This window comes from Octodon degus, unplaced genomic scaffold (genome assembly GCF_000260255.1).
Source record: "Octodon degus isolate 3935 unplaced genomic scaffold, OctDeg1.0 scaffold00004, whole genome shotgun sequence".
NCBI lineage: Eukaryota > Metazoa > Chordata > Mammalia > Rodentia > Octodontidae > Octodon > Octodon degus.
In genome coordinates this window covers 34826501-34843357 of record NW_004524580.1, presented here as the reverse complement: position 1 = coordinate 34843357, position 16857 = coordinate 34826501, and the positions used below count along the sequence as shown (strand labels likewise).

The 16857-nt window shown below is 60.0% G+C and overlaps 1 protein-coding gene across 1 annotated transcript in view; it reads left to right on the top strand.

Annotated features, from left to right (window-relative positions):
* The window catches only part of Syn3 (synapsin III), a 317531-nt gene that overhangs the window by 250991 nt on the left and 49683 nt on the right, over positions 1 to 16857 (top strand). The gene's annotated exons all lie outside the window — the stretch shown is intronic.

Sequence of the window (16857 nt, the reverse complement as noted above, 5' to 3'; positions counted from 1 at the left end):
TGGAAGGCCCTGTGGGGACATGCGGGAGGAGCTGCCCCCTGTGGCCCGGAAGGAGCCTCAGATGCACACTGAGGATAATGTGTCTCCAAGAGAGGCCTTCCTGGGCCAGCAGCGAACACAAGGCAGTGCAGACCCCGGCTTCCTGTTCAGCCTGAGGAGAATCAGCTCCTGGTGCCTGCGGGAAGGTGACGAAAGCGGGGCCATCATGGGAAGTAAAATAAGCCAGATGTGGGAAGCTCAGTCACACTTCCCTTGTCCCCACTCCTGGGTGGAAACTAGGAAAAACAGGACCTGAGAGCCCAAGCAGGCCTGTGACAGAAGGGTGAGGGGACAGGGAGGGCAGAGGGCCAGCGTAGGACACAGGCATGTAGGGAGACGATGTGCATGCAGGGAAACCTAGTAACAGGTATAGTTAGGTGGGCAGCAGGAAGAGATGTAGCCAGGCAGGTGGGCACTAGGGGGACACAGGGCCAGCAGGGGACATGGGGATGACAGGGACAAAGGGCCGGCAGGGACACAAGGCCAGCAGGGGACATGGGGATGACAGGGACAAGGGGCCAGCCGGGACACAGGGCCAGCAGGGGACATGGGGATGACAGGGACAAGGGGCCAGCAGGGACACAGGGCCAGCAGGGGCACAGAGCTGGCAGGGGACACAGGGGCCATGGCCTAAGCAGCACTGTGTGGCAGAGGGGATAGAGTGCCCCATGAGGACACAAGGTGGGTGTGGGTGCCTGTGGAAACAGGCGGAACTCTGTCAGAAGCTGCGTAGTTCACCGCAAGTGGGTGTGCACGTCACCCAAGCCAGCAAATGGCCTCAGGTCTCGGAAACATCTAGAATTTCATGTGGCTCTGGCAGGGAGGCATTGAGATGAGTAATAAAAATAGCAGCTGAACACGAAGTGAACAGGTACTGCGTGCTGGGACCCTGCTCGTGGCGCTCATAACTCACTTCCCTTTGTGAGGCGAAGAGAGGAGAGTCAGCCGCTGGGGCAGCAGCACCTCTGGCAGCCCCCGAGACCCCACGCGGCCAACGTGTGGGCTGTACCGGTCCCCGAGCTGCTCAGTCACAAAATAGAAGTCATCAAAGAGCTTGGGGCCAAAGGCGAGCTCCGCGGGAGGTCCAGAGAAGGCCCAGAGGTGCGGCTGTCTGCCCACGAGCGCCCGGGAGTGAGCAAGCGTGCGAGAGGCCTGGGAGCTGGACTCACGGGTGGCCTCCGTGGCTGTGAGCCTGGGACAGAGCCAGGCAAAGTGGACCCTTGCCAGCCTGAGGAGGAGCGAAGCACTCTGGGAAGGAGAGGGGAGCCCCCCCCCCGACCTTCATTCACCCCCACCTTCCGTCACCCCATCACAGGACGGGCTGAACTGATGAGAACCACAGTATGCCCCTCCAATTTCACAAAAGTCCTCCAGAGGCGGTGGCCCTGGACAGCCAGGTAGGAGGGAGGGGACAGTCTGACAGATTTACCACAAAGCTCCATCAGCTTGGCATCACCCACAATTCGGGGGGGCAAATTCTCCTGTACCCTGATTCACGGCGAAGAAGCTGAGCCCAGGCAGGGACGCGGGTGCGGATTGGCCGGGGACCCGGGGCCGCCCCAGCCCTCTGGGCCTCGGCATCCCACCCGCCCTCCGGGGACGCAGGCCCGCAAGGGCGCCCGGAACGGTCTCCTCCACCCTGGAGACGCTCTTGCACGACGCTGGCGTACGCACTAGAGCTGCCTTCCGGGGCCCTGCCTGTCCCTGCCTGGTCCTCCACGCGGGCTGCCACATCGATGATGAGAAACACATGTTTCTGGGCAGTCACAAGGGAAAGGAAAGAAGAAGGCCGGAAGGAGGGAAGGGAGGCGGGCGCGCTGCGCTCGGCCGGCACAGTCGCCCGGAAGCGAGTGAGTCACGCGGCGGGCCTGCGGCCTCGGAATCCCTTCCTGCGCGCGGGGCTGCGCGCCCCTCCCGGGCCCCGGCGGGCGGCGTGCGCCGCGGCTGAGCCCCGGCGGTGAGAGGGGACCCTACGGCTCACACCCCTCCCGAGCAGGAGCAGAGCGCCCCCGCGCCCCCGTGGGCAGCACAGCCCCGCCTGGCATCTCCCCGCGGGGACAAGGTGGCCTCCGCAGGCGCCGTCCGGCTCTCCCTCAGTTCTCAGTTGCAGCCCGGAGCCGCAGCCCCGGCTCCCACGCAGGCAGCAGGGACTCCAGGAGCTGCGTGGACCAGAACGCCAGGCGAGCCGTGGTGCGGACCCAGACGGCACAGGAGCCGGGCCCGAGGGGCCGTGGGACGCAGGCTCAGGACGGGGACTCCGGAGTGCCCCACTCTCCCGAGCACTGGCCAGGTCGTGCACTTTGGAGACCAGGCCTGGTGGAGAGGAAGGGAGGCTCCCTCCTGCCAACAGGGGGCGCCTTCCTGATCCAGGCCCAAGGCGTGGTGACTGCTCCTGGGCACTTAGCGATCAGGTGACCTCGAGCAACACCCGGAGGAGTTGGGCCCTGGCACCCGGGTTACGGGAGAGGGATACCCGCACCTGCTAAGAAGCCTCCCGCACACACGCGGCAGCGCACGTGTCCCTGAAGGAGGAGTTCTGGGTGCAGGGCTGGCCGTGCTGTTCTCTGTGCTGCTCACCCCTCTAGCAGAGCACCAGGGAGGGGAAGGTGCCCCAGTCGGCATGCCCGATGGGGTCCAAGCAGCAGTAGGGCCCTCTGCATCTCGGCCCAGGGTCCCGCCACCCCTAGCAGCACTGGCTCCCCAGATAAACACGTCGCCACGGAGAGGAGAGCATCTCGGAAGGGAGGCTCCGGAAGAGCACTGCCCACCGTCCAGGGCTATACGGCCTCCTGAGCCTGGATGGAGGGGCAGGGTGGCATGGGAAGGCAGGACAGGCCGCACCGGCCCGTGGCTGAGCACTCTGAACCGCTCTGCAGCGGGTCTGTGCACCTGGACACGAAGCGCCCTGGCTTGTCCCTGGACAGGGAGGTGCAGAGACCCTGCTAGTCGGGCTGCAGAGGTGCCAGGATGTAGCACCCAGCGCACAGTGTGCCCGGCGGCCACGCAGCCTGCCGACGGCAGCCCACACTGTCAGCTAGGGCACTGTGCTCACATCGTGACATCCTGCACCCCAGTTCTTCCCGCTGCCACCGCAGGACCGTGAGACAGCCACGGCAGTGCAACCAGTGACCCGCAAGAAGGAGAACTACAGAGCTGCTGCAGACAGTGCTGGCAAGGGTGGGTGTGTGCGCTCAGCCAGGGAGGATTGTGAGGGGGACTCTTGCAAGCTGCCTTTTACTGCAATAATCTTATGCATGCACTCCCTGCGCTTGTGGGCTGAACCCCGTACCACCCAGGAGCGTCTGGCTGCGTCGTGTGGGAGTTAGTTCTACTTCTGGTTGTTTGAGGAGCCTGTGTACTGTGTCCCGTAGCGCCTGTCCCAATTTCCATGCCTACCACCACCAGTGAGAAAGCCCCCTTCTTATCACATCCTTGCCCGCACTTGCTATTTCCTGTGATTTTGATCAGAGCCGTTCTGACGGGATGATGGGGAACCTCCAGGAAGGTTTTCTGACTTGCATCTCCCTGCTGGCATGGGAAGCTGAGCCCCTTTTTCTACCGGACGCATGCACCTCGCGGCCACAGGACACTGCTCCCTGTGTCCCCAGCCCAGCACTGTAAAGACAGCTTCAGATTCACCCCACATGAGTTACAGGGCAGTTCCCGGGGGCAGGCAGCAGGCTGGCCAAGGCCGCCCACACGGCTCGTGAGGAGTCTGAAAGAGTCTCAGGCGGCTCAGTGCGAGCTGCACCAGTCGCCCCTCTCAACACCCCAGAGAGGTTGGCGCAGCTGCTGCTGCTGCTGCTGCATCCTTGCCCGTGGTTGCAGCTGGGTGAGCCAGGCCGGGATTCGTCCCCTCCAGAGCCTGGCCTGGGTGACGTCACCACACTCTGCGACTGCACAGCTCAAACATACCCTCAGTTGGCCTTGTCTTTCTGTGGCTCCCATCTGCAGATCAGCCCCCCACAGACCAGAAGTGTGCCCCAAACCATGCCTGTCCTAAGCACGTGCAGGGTTGTTCTTGTCGGTGTCCCCTGAACAGTTCCGAGTGGCTTTGGCATTGTGCTGGGGATTAGGGCCCATCTGGAGGCAATTTACGGCCTGCAGGCGGATGTGTGTGGGTTGTGTGCAAACTACTCCCTCAATTCACAGAACAGATGTGGGCCGACCAAGCTTGGTGCCTGATGGGTGCAGCCACCCGGTATCCACAGGGTCCTGACTAGCCTGTACTGCATGAGCGGGCACTTACTGTGTGCCGGACGCTGTGCTGGCTACCAGGGACATAGCGACAAACTGAGGTGTGCAGTCCTTGTCCTGGGCAGCCCCTGGCCCAAGAGGGAACCAGATGAAGCTGTCTTGTTCATTTCGGTCCGGGCTCCATCATGCAGCTGTGAGGGATCAGGCAGGAGGAGCTCTGGTGTGAGCTCCAGTCACCCCACCTTGAGCTGCGGCCCTGGCACACCTACAGGTCTGGGATCCCGGTGTCCGCCTCACAGCCTGATGTCAGGGTCAAGGGAGGTGACAGGCAGAGGGTAAGCCTAGGCTTTGGTCCGGGACCCAGTCCCCCCAGGGACCCCAAGCAGTCACTCCTCATTTTCTTCACCTGGTGAGGGAGGTGGCAGCCATCAGACTGGGCAGGTCAAGGCTCGTGTAGAGTAACGTGTGAACACTCGATGTCACTGCTGGCTGTCACTGGACTGGCAAGGCGTCTGGCATCACTAAGCCTGCCACACTTCCTCTCACAACCAGGAAAACAGACACTGCTTGGGCCAGTGAGGAGCCCCATCTCCTGCTCCCCAGTGCCAGTTGAGCAAGAAGCCGTATTAGGGCACACACTAGTGACCCTGCCCCACTGTGCTACAGAAGGGCAGGGCCCGCCCCGAGGCCTGTAGGGTATGAGGCTTCTGGGGCCGGCCTGCATGGCCAGGCTGGGTGTCATGAAGAAAGGAGGCTCGCTGAGGCTCAAGGTTCTGGCCCAAGGTCAGGGGGCCCCACTGAGGGCGTCTTCTTGCTGACAGTCTGAGGGGACACAGGGCATCACGTGCTGGAGACAGGACCATGTGCACAGGTGCGAATGTGAGTGTGTATGAGTGTGCATGTATGACTGTGTGCATGTGAGTGTATTGTGAGTGTGACTGCGTGCATGTGTGTGAGTGTGCATGTGTGTGTGAGAGTGCATGTGTGTGTGTGAGTGTGCATGTGTGTATGGGTATGTGAGAATGCATCCCTCTGGCCTCTCACAGAGCCACCAGGATGCCACCCCAGGCTCCACACCCGTGAGCTCATCTCTCCATGCCTCACATCGGAGATGAAATTTCAGCACGTGACCACAAGGGGCCCCCGGCCTCACCCTAACCACGGCGCTCGTGTCGCTCACAGGCGCCGCTGCAGACCGCTGACTGAGGGGAGCAAGTCAGCTCCAGGCGCCTCCTCCCAACAGCCCCACTTAGTTCCTGTTTTGCATGTAGGACTGGGGATTCACTGAGGTCATCAGTAAATGGCAGAGCTGGGGTCATCTATTTTTTCTTTTTTTTTAATGTATTTGGTACAGGGTCTCGCTACGTAGCTCAGACTTAGAGTGATCCTCCTGTTTCAGCCTCCCCAGTGCAGGGATTACAGGTGTGCAACACCACACCCAGTCCCAATGGCTGGCTTGGCATGAGCCTGGTGCAGCCTGCGGTGTGGGGCATCTAACCCCAGTCCCTGCTCTTGCCTGAGCAGGTGCTTAGTCTGCTGAGCTATCTCGCCAGCCTTCCGTGTTTTTTTCTTACCAATTTTTATCTTCATTGGCCCGAGTTTGAGGACATTCATAGGGGGACCTGGTGCGCTGATGCCTCACACCTCTGTGCCCTCACCCTCTTCCCCTTTCCTCCTCTGCCTCTTGGCCCCTGATGCTCTTAGGAAAGGTCCATCTCCCTACTTCCTCACACTCCTCTCTTGTGCTTGCCACGTGCATTTTGGGCTTCTCAAGTAAGAGGCGTTTGAGTGGTACATCTGGCCTCCGCCACATGGCGTCATGCCCTCCAGGTGCACCCAGCTGCCCGCAGTAACTGAAGGCGGCCCTTCTGTGTGGCGCAGCGCTGCTCCACTGCATGGGAAGACCGCTTTGCCTTTTGCACTCACGTGCTGGTGCACACATGGGCCACTCCTGAGATTCCCCGCCTTCGAGTTGTGCTGCTGTGACTTCTTGCTGCTCTGAGAAGTGCTCCAGGCGGGAGAGACCTGCACAGGGCCACACTGGGCTGCAGGTTGGGACGTGGGTCTGGGCATCTCAAGGCCTCCTTTCTCCCCAGGTCTGCACCTCCCTGCAGTTTACAGGAAGCCGAGGGGCCCTTCCTGCCCTGTGAGCATCCACACTGGGAAGACATTCAGCACCTGAGTTTCCACAGTAGCCACAGTAGGAGCAGGCCCTGGGGAGGCAGGGCTTCCTTTGGTCACCAGCACAGTGGCCAGTGGTGCATGGCTGTGGCACAGGGCACAGCGTTCCTGGAGGTGAGCTTGGAGCCATGGGCCCACTGTGAACAGGGCTTCCAGGTATAGGGACAGCGGAATGCTTCAGAGTGACCCTGCTTAGAGCAGGAGCAGGGCCTCAGGGTCCAGATGACCCCGGGCGTGAAGGGCAGGGGCAGGAGTGGAGGCTGCGGCCAGCTCCCCAGGGTCCTGGAACACACACCAGGGTACTGACCCTAAGTTACATGAGGAGCTGCTGGCCCCGGACGGCCATTCTGAGGAGGCAGGCACGGAGAACATGTGGGTGGCTGCCTGGCAGCAGGAGAGCTGGGGCTCAGACAGGCCCATCTGGGACTGAAAACCCAAGGGGTGCAAGTGGCAGGAAACTTGCAGAAGGAACCCTGAGATTGGGTGGGCTGGGGACTCCCACGGGCTCACCTGCAGCAGTGACCCTTCTCACTGCACAGGCCCAGCCCCGCAGGATCCGCCTGGTACCACAGGTCCCTATGTGCCATCACTGCAGCCAGGGCGGAGGCTGCTCCTCGCAGCAGGCCGGGAGGCTGGCTCAGCAGGAAGAGGCTGGCGCTCCCATCCTGTGTCCTGGAACACCTCCCCCCGTCGGGCCATAACTCAAGGGAGTGGAAAGGTAGTGAGAGACAAGGCTTCGCAAGCCCCCGCTGACCTGGTGGCCCAGGCAGGAAACATGCTTTGCTGGTGTAAAACTGCCGCTGCAGAGCAATCAAGCAGTTTCAGTTGCGACACTAATGAGAGGCGGCCAGAGACCCCAGCCGCCCGCTGTGCTGCCTTCTCCAAAGCCGTCCTTTCGTCTCCTGCATCTCCTGACCAGGAGCTGTCACCTTGCTCGAGCAGGCAGTTCTCCTGTGGCGGCAGCGTTCCCCGACTGCAGCGCCAACCCAGCCCCTGCAGGTGCTCCTGGGCCGCGAAGCCCGGGTGCCAGGCGCCAGGCGCCAACCCTGGGGTCCTTGTGGAGCAGGACCAACGCTGCCTTGTTGCCCTGCTTCCTTCCCGTCTGCGGGCTTCCTTCTTCCTTCTTTCATTTGTTGTCACTTTTAAAAGTTAAACTCTAAACCCACCTCACATCTTAACTTGGGAGAGGTCATCCTGTGGACAGTTTTCAGTAAGTAGAAAATTCTAGTGCTCCAGGGCATCCTCTGGGCCTCTCTTGTCTGATTTTTTTTTTTAAAGGTGGGGGGAGGACATGTGTCCAGGCTGGGGAAGCACAGGGGCAGAAAGGGAACTTGATAACTGATGATTTTCTGCTGCGGCCCCGTGGAAGCCAACAGCTGCAGTGTGGTGGTTACATGGAAGCCATTAAGTCACCCTGGGAAAGGATGACAAGCGTGTGTGCCTGTGTATATGGAGAATGTGTTTATGTACGGCGTGGGCCTCTGCCAGGGCAGCTGCTCGAGCCAAGGGAGAAAAAAACGGCGGCAACGAAGGCCCTGTCCTGAGAGATGGCGCGGGGCCCCACCTTCCTGCTCAGCTCGAACTAAGCCAGATTGGACAACTTAGCGGAAATCGTCTTCCCCTTGACACCTTCCCTGGTGGGGACACAACAGGGAGTGGGACCAGAGTGGCGGGGTGGGGAGCACTCTGCCAGGAACTTGGTGTGACCCTGGGAACCTTTCTTCTTCCTTGACCGAAAATGAGGGGTTCGGCAAGCCGGTCTCTGACATCACTTCCTGTTCTGGCGTTCTGTCCATCTGTAATCGATTTCTCTGTCAAACCCGGCTTCTGTTTCTGCTTCTTAGACCTGAACTGCTGTTCCCTCCACCCACACAGACAGTGTTTCCTTTACCAAAACCAGATTTTGAAATGAGTCTCCCTTGTCTGGTTGCACAGAGCCATTTGCATTCACAACTCTTGTCCTCCAAGCCAGCTCGCAGGCGTCAGACAGTGAAGCAAACAGCTCAGCGCTTTGCTGCCATGGTGCGCACGTCCTGCTCAGGTGACAGGGCTTGCAGTGCAGCTCGGGGGACAAGGGACGCGCTTCTCGTGTGGTAACCTGTGGCCCTGTGGACACCAGGGCGCAGGCGAGGTCTGCAAGTCCCCAAGATCTCCGCATGCTGACAAGTATGCATGGTGAGCAAAGTTGTCACAGGGTTGGGTGCTGCTCTGACAGCAGCCAGGTCTGGAGCTGAAAGGGCAGCCACAGGCCCGCAGCAGTGTCCTGACTCCCGTATGCAGAATCGGCTCAAGGATAGAAATGGGGACAGTGCAGTGGCAACAGCAGCCTGAGCCCAGGAGCCAGGCATGGTGAGAGCCACAGCCCTGCTCAGGAATGGCTCCGGGATGGCTGTGGTGGAGCCCACTGCAAAGCCCTTCCATCCATTCCTGTACTTGTTCCTCCACTGAGAAGCACGTGTGCTGAGCTCCAGGGCACAGACGAGGCGCTGGCCCTGTGCCCAGGTAATGACAGCCCTGCCTACATGCCACCTGCAGGCCCAACCTGGTCACAACCACGCATGAGGCCTGGCACCCCTCAGATCGTCAGTCTCAGTCCCATTGGGCCCAGTATGTCCTGAACCCCAGCCTTTGGGACCCTCCATCCCCAGGGCCAGCGCCACACAAGTATCACCCCAGCCTACACAAACCCTGCTCCCACAAAGGGAGTCTCTTCGCAAGACACAGAGACCCTGTTCTCAGCCCTGCTCCCCTGTATCCGCTCCTCAGCCCCTGGAGGTCAGCCGAGCTCTAATTTCTCCTGTTCCCCTGTTCTCTCAGCCCAAGCCCAGAGTGTTTCCCCAGCAGGCCCACTCCCAGTGGAGGGCGTGGAAGTGGCTGCTGCAAGGTAACACCACGAGAAGGACATCCGAGCAGCGGGCCCCACACCGTGGTGGGGCGACGCCTCTCAGGCTGTGAGGCATAAGAGGGTGGAAACCCAGCCCTGCCGTGGTGCTGAGAGGGGCCGGGGAAGGTGGGTGGGGCAGACGAGGTCACCGGGTGGGCGCCCCAGGCTTGAGTCTCAGTGGCTGGAGAAGGAGAGAGGCAGAGACACAGAGGTGCGTGCTTCTGCCCTGCCTTGGGGCGCCCGTGCCACTGCTTGGCTTCATCCAGGCATCCCCCCAGCTTCATGAGGCTGTAGACGAGGCTCTGCGCAGGCAGCTGGTGCAGGGTGTGTGGGTGTGGCTTAGGAGCATGGCACTGGGCCTGTCCGCCAGTCAGTTAGCACAGTTCTGGGCTGGGTAATGGGAAGCCCCGCCCTGGATGCTTGTAGCCTGGGTGGGCTGAAAGGGAAAGGGAGGCACAGTAAACGTCGGATGCTGGGTTTCATTGTAGTAATGTAAGACAAATGCGTGTGCTTGATGTCAAACAGCGCACTTGGCCTCTGCTGGATGCCAGGCAGTGAGCTCAGTCCTTGGTGTACAGGATCGCAGGACAGACTCCGATCATCACAGTGCTGGGCACAGACAGTCACCGAGCTGCAGAGGCTGCTCGAAGTCAGAGTCCTTCTGCTGGGTGAGCTCGAGCGCCTTATTTCTGCTCTGCTTGCTGTCGTTTTCTCCTGAATGGACACAGGAGAGACCACAGGAATATCTCCAACAGGGAATGAAAGCTGAATGAGTGGACGTGCAGAGTGCTTCCAACTGGGTCTGGCGTTCGGTTAACCCATGCAGAACGATGCCTGGGAGGGGCAGGGTGGGTCCTGGCGCCCCAGACAGGAGCTCTCGCCGCGCGGGGTTGATGCCGGGCGAGCTCCACGGGGAGATTAAGAGTTTGTCCCCAGGAATGTCTGAGCTTTATGAAAACAAGCCCTGTGGGCCAGAAGCCCCTTCTCAGCCTTCCCCACCTTGTCAGATTTCCCTACCAATGTCTCACGCCCACAGAGCTCAGCAAGACGCCTGGGAAAATAGCTTCCAGAATAAATTTCCAGCTATTATTTGACCCAAACCACCTGACTCTGCACCCAGCCGTGTCTGCTGAGGTGACCGCCCCGTCCTTATTTAGACTGAGGTTTTGTGACTGGCCAGCTCTCACCAAGGCCTCCCTGTTGAGCCTCCCCGGCCTGAGTCACCCTATGATGTCACCATCTTGGGGTTGTGATGCTGAGCCGTGTGGGATGGGGTGGCCCGAGTTTACAGTCGCATCACACCCCAAACTCGCCTGCTCTTCATGGCATCGCAAGGACAGAGTCCTCCTGTGCATCAGGGGTCTTCTCAGAGCCAATTTCCTCATCAGGAAATGGGCAGGTTTGAAGGTGCAGTTGGGCCATGTGAAAGTGCCCGTGTCTGACACAGCAGGGTCGCTGACATCTGCTGGTGTAACAGTGACATGCAAGAACCTGTCCCAAAGCCCAGAAGCCTGAAAACAATCATTCCTTTTCTGATCGTTCTTTCTAGTTTCTTACAAATCCAAGTTGGCATGACATAACAAGGGCAGCAACAGGGGAGCCGACGCCTGCACACAGCGCTCTTCGCTACCTCTCTTGGCCTCCTCCGCCCTGCTCCTGCAAAATCTTGCTCCCCTTTCCAGCTGCAAAGGCTGTTTCCGTCATCTTTCTTCTTTCCCCATCCTCTTCCCCCCACTTGCCATCTCTTGATCCCCCATGCATTTGAAAAAGGTCTCCCTACTTCCTACAGAGCTGTCTTCTATTTTGTTCTTCATCTATACATATGCGTGTTTTCTAAATTTCTCATATGAGAGGAGTCAGCTCGGTGTCCGACTTATCTCACTTTCTACTATGGCCTCAGAGGGTGTCGGTTTCCCTACCAACGCTTCGGCCTTCGTAGCGGAGGAGCACTCCACTGTGTGCGGACGCCAGGCTTTCCTTGCCCACTCATCGGTGGTGGGACACATCAGCAGCTTCCAAGCCATCATGAGTGGGCTGCTACAAACATGGTGCGCGGGTCACCACGCTGTGATGTCTTTATCTCTGCGGAGGATGCCCAGCAGGGGAATAACTGGGTCAGGAGGAACGTCCAGCTTTTGGTTGTGAGGAGCCCCTGTGCTGACTTCCGGAGAAGTGTGCTGGCTTATGTCCCCACCGCCGATGGGGAAGGGCTCCGTCTTCCTTTCAGCCTACCAGCAGTCACTACTACTAGATTTCGTGAACTTGCACACTTTCTGCAAAGCAGAGTATCAGCCTTGTTGCAATCCGCATCTCCCCAGGCGATGGTCGGAGGTGCTGAACCATCTGTGAGGAGTAACTATCTCAGGGCCTGGGCACAGCTGGATCACAGCCAGCCTTGAGGCATAGCAGCTGCGCTCATGGAAGAGGGCAGCGCCCACATGCAGCTGGCCCTGCTGCCATCACGTTTGCGCCTAAGCGAGTGACACAGCCAAGCCCAGACTCGTGTGTCAGGAGCAGCGTGACCGCCGCACAGTCGTAGGCCACGTCATGTGGCTGGAACAAGATACCTGAGACAGGATTTCGGGCTAGAAAGGGGTTCATTGAGCTCACAGTCCAAGAGGTCACAGAGCATGGCAGAGGCTCTGTCGCTGGGGACTGTGTGTGGCAGTGTCCCAGGTGGGCACACACGGGAACGAGAGGCTGCTGGGTGACCCGAGAAGACCTGGTGACTTCATGGCTCCACCTCTCACACAGCAAATGCAGACCCGAGAGGCAGTGTCCCCTCCGAAGTGGCACCGGGGGACCTGACCGCCTCCCCAGGCCCCGCCTCTCCAGCCCAAGCTGCCTCTGCAGCCACCTGGACGGGAGATCAGGGCAGGTATGCGCAGAAGTAGGAAAGTGACCGTCTGCTCACAGGTGGTCGGGAACTGTTTCTCCTCCTGAGCGAGACGGGCCCTCGTTCGCTCCATTCCCATGAGGCTCCAGTGAGGAAAGGCACCGACCATGCCACCAGTGGGCACCAGTGGGCACCAGTGGGCATAACTGCCATGTGGCTGAGGGACAGGAGGGAAGGGAGCTGCTGAGGATAAGGACAGCGGCTGGCCCTGGTGTCCCTGCGCCCCGGCCCCAGCTCATCTGCACGCCATGTGGACACCATGTAATCCTCACAGCTGCCCCAGGAGTTGGGTACAACTAGGGAAACTGAGGCTCTAAGAGGTTAACATACCTGCCAAGGTCGTACAGCTGACCGGCACCAGGGGTAACACTGCAGACCCACGCCTCAAACAGAGTCCACACCAGGCCCTACTTCTGTGAAAGCATCAGGGGCAACGTTTTCACCAGGACAAAGTGTTCAGTCCCCCTTGCCCAGACCACAGCCGCCCGCCAGTGTGCGGTGTTAGCACCACCTCTCCTCGAATTCATCTCGCTCCCGATGGGCCTCACATTTTCTCCATTTTTTTTTAAAGTATAACATTCAATTTATTATTTCTTTCTCAAGAGAGTTTTCTTCAGTCCATTAAGCCCCAGCTCCCCTGACATGGGCTTTGGTGGAGGTCGTGGGCAGCACCAGCAAGTCTAAATCGGGGTGGAGGAGTTCGGTCCTTACGGGCTTCACGAGATCGATTTCTGACCACTTTGCTGTGAATGGCACAACTCACACAATAATGCAGCTTCACATCCAGCTTGGGAAGCACATAACCGTTGAAGACACTCGCTTCGGAAATGTCCCTGACGGCGGCGGCCTCCACTATGTTCCGAATGACAAACTTCTTAATAGCCTTATCCTTGGGTACGCACCAGGCGCAGTTCGTGCAGCAAATAGGCTGCACATGACCGCAGCCCTTTTTTGGCACGACCGTTGTTCCTTCTTTTTTTCGTTGTCTTGGAAAGGAGGACCCGAAAGAGCATTTTCTCCATTTTAATTTAAATAACTGTACTACAAAGGAAGCTCTGCACAAATTCCCTGAATGGAAAACCCATAGCTTGTATCATACGCATAAAAAGATCTCCAACACCAGAGCACTGCACTGAGCCCACGGGGCGCTGCCCTAAGCTCCCAGCCCAGGGGAAGTCAGAGGTTTGTGGGCATCAGGCAGGCGTTCAGGGTGCCCCAACCTCGCCTGCCCTTCACGGCATCGCAGTGCTAGGAAGTAGCATCTTACCTGGTGCTCCAGGGCATTCGGTAGCCAACTTCAGCGTAGCTCACTGGGCCAGAGGGCCTCAACCTCTGTATCACCTGCTGGTGGCCTCAGAGGCGGCACCCATAGCAGGCTCTGGGGAAGTCACCAGGGCTCTGGAAGGTCTACCAGTGCCGCCACGCTTCCCTGGGTTTGGTCCCATGGAGAGGCACCTGGACGATGGTTCCAGGTCCAAGGGCTACCTTGCAGGGCAGGGGGGATGGCAGAAGCGGCAAGCCCAGGCCCACTGGGACAGCTGCGTCCTCATGTGCCCCAAGGCCCGTGTGTCCATGGCCCCATCCAAGGCTGTGGTGCTATTTGAGATCCTGGGGCCTTTGAGAGGTAGGGACCAGTGGGAGGAGCTGTCAGTGATGCAGGCTCTTGAGGGACCTTGAGGGACACAGAAACAGCCCTCCTGCCTCCTCACTTCCTGGCTGCCCTGAGGTAAGCGGTTTCCCTGCATGTCCCTCTGCCATGTTGGACACTTCTCCACAGGCCCAGGTAAATGGAAACCGTCCACCAAGATCAACTGTTCTCCTCTGAAGTAGTCATCTCAGGTATCCTATCTCAGTAATGGAGAGCAGAATCTCATACACAAAACAGGAGACCACAGCCCCAAGCTTTTGGCAGTCAAGGGCTGTGCGCACCCAGGCTGACCCAGGCCCAAAAGTTTCCTGTGCTTCTCACAGTCCACCAGAGCGGAGCTATAGGGGTGTCAATCCTGTCCCTCCCCTCTGGCTTCCCACAATCATGCCAAAAGCCCTCACCCCTATGCTCGCTAGGGCTGCACCAGTCTCTGCTTCCGAAGCGCAAGGCCTGGGGGCCACGCATGCAGCCGTCCTGGAGCACTGTCACGACATCTGCCCGGCTTGATTCAACTGGTACCCGAAAGGGCCCGGGCCGTGTAGGGCTCCAGGGATGTTTAATACGCTGGTATAAATCTTTACTAAAATAGAAATGCCAGGCAAGTGAGAGGAACAATCTCAGTCCCCCCCAACACACACACACACACAAGCAGGAGTTGCCGGGATTTCATTTCCACTTTAGCAGAGTGGTTGTCAACCCTGACTGTCACCTCAGTCAGGTGGCAAGATGCCTAGAAAACCAGCCAGCCCACTTCCGGGTGTGTCTGCACTGAGATTCCCAGAGCACGCGACCCCTGCTGCTCGCCTACGCACTCGCACCGAAGTGCTGTCAGAGCCTGTCCTCCCTGCTTGCCACCCACTTCCTCCCCGGGGTCTGTCCCTCTCCTGCAGGGTCCTGTCCCTGCGGAGCCTGGGGCTCGGGATGCTGCTGGGCATCTGCCACTGGCCCGGGGCGCGCCTGCTGTGGCTCCCCCGCACCCCACGCCCGCAGCTCTGCCACCGTGGCCCCACACCTCAGCTCGGCTGTGCCAGCGGAGGGCCTCCCTGAGGGTCCGAACTTGAAAGCCCAGGCCGGGAGGGAAAGCTCCTCCCTTTCGGGGTGCAGACCTGGGGAGCCTCAGGGGCCCCTCTGTCCCCGCCCCCTCGCTTCTCCCCTACTCCGACGACCGCTGGGCCCTGGGCCTCGTCCCCTGCATGTGTGCAGCGAGCGAGGTGCAGCGCGTCCCAGGGATTCCGACAGGAGCCTGGGCCGGAGTCCTGGCCACTCCCTGGCTTTCCGAGAAGGAGTCACAAGGCGCAGCCCGCCAGGCGGGAGGAGGCAGCCCTGGGCGGGCCGGGGTTTCTTCACTTCCTGGCAGGCTCGGGTACACAAGCATGTTTGTCTAGCAGGGAAGGGAATGTCGCAGACAGTCCTGGCGCTGGTGGTGAGGGAAAACAAAAATAATCTATCTGCGGGCGTTCGCTCCGTTTCCTGCGTGCACATGTGCACATGTGGTGTGTGTGATGTGTGGTGCACGTGCGGGCAGGCGTTCAACGGGAGCCCCTCCCCCCGCAGGCTGGGTCCCTGAACCAGGGCTGCTGAAAACCCTGCGAGCCACTGACCCAGTCCAGCACCTGCGGCTGGAGGGACTCACTCCCCGGGGGCTCCAGGGACAGCTGCCTCGCGGCCCTCAGGCACTGGTGCCTGGCCCCATCCGGGCCCCAGGCCCTTTTGGTCTCTGGGACAGCAGCTCCTCCTGAGGCCGCTTTGAAGCCTGGGCTGGCAGTGCCCAGGACTTGATGGCTGTGTGACGCTGGCTCCAGCCCTGGCCCCTCCATGCTCCGTGTTTGTCGCTCCCTGTGTGGGTCTATGCCTTTCTAAGCATGTCCCCTCAGCTAGTGCTCTGGCCAGGGCGTTGAGGGAGGAGACTTAGGGGACCCTTTTCCCACTTGAACCCTCGGAGCAGGCGGAGCTCGCAGGCAGCTCTCTAGTTAGGGCCACAGGAAAATCCGGGAGCACTCTGAGATCCAAATGTGGGGGTCGGTCCCACGGTGCCCCTACCCTGCCCCTCTTCCGTCCTGTCTCCTTCTGCCCCACACTTGACCCTGCCTGCTCACCACCTCCTAAGTCGGGAGCCTGGGCTCTGGGCAGGGGGGTGTGTGTGGCGTTCAAGGGGGCTGGAGGCTTGGGGCGACTGCGCGCCGGCCTCAGTGCAGAATGATCTCACCCTGCGAGGCTTCCAGTCCTTGCCTCGGGAGGTAAAAGGCGTCTGTGCCGTTCTTCACATTCATAACGGATCTGAGTGTCAGCACAAGCACCATTCTTAGGTGGGCCCTGGAAGACACACTTGTAATCCTAGCGCGTGGAAGCTGAGGCAGGAGGATCAGGAGTTTAAGGCCAACCTGGGCAACTTAGTGACAGCCTGTTTCCAAACAAGTCCTTCTGGGCTTGCACGTTGGGCTCTCCTGGAAGCTTCAGGGAATTCTATTGGAGCACAGGTGCCGGAAGCAGGTCTCCCGCTTCTGCAGGAGAGGGAAGGGCGCTGTGCACCGCGAAAAGCTTTCTCCCATAAGAGGCCCCCCTGCTCAGAAGGCTTCGCTTTGGTTTCCTAAGAACTGCGCTGAGTTACGTACCACACAGTCCACATGCATCAAGAGTCCAACTTGAAGGCAGGCGCAGCCACCACACCCCAACCCTGGCTAGCATATGCTCCTCACCCCAGAAAGAAATGGAAGCCCACCTGCAGCCGCCCTGTTCCTGGGCCAGCAGCCCTGACCAGTTGCGCCTCTGCTTTATGGCCCCACAGACCCGCCTGCTCCTGATAGCAGGGGTGTAGGAGCCTGTATGGAGCCTGCCTGCAGCACAGATGCCTGATCTGGGTGTGGGCAGGGGAGGCAGCTGTGTACCCCAGGCCTGTGGGTGCCACGGCAGCTCTCAGAGGAGGCAGCACTGTCCTGCACTCAGCAGAGGGAGAGGCAGAGGCTCCTGCAGCACAGCTGTGCAGGGGTCACGGGCGGGGGGGGGGGGGGGGGG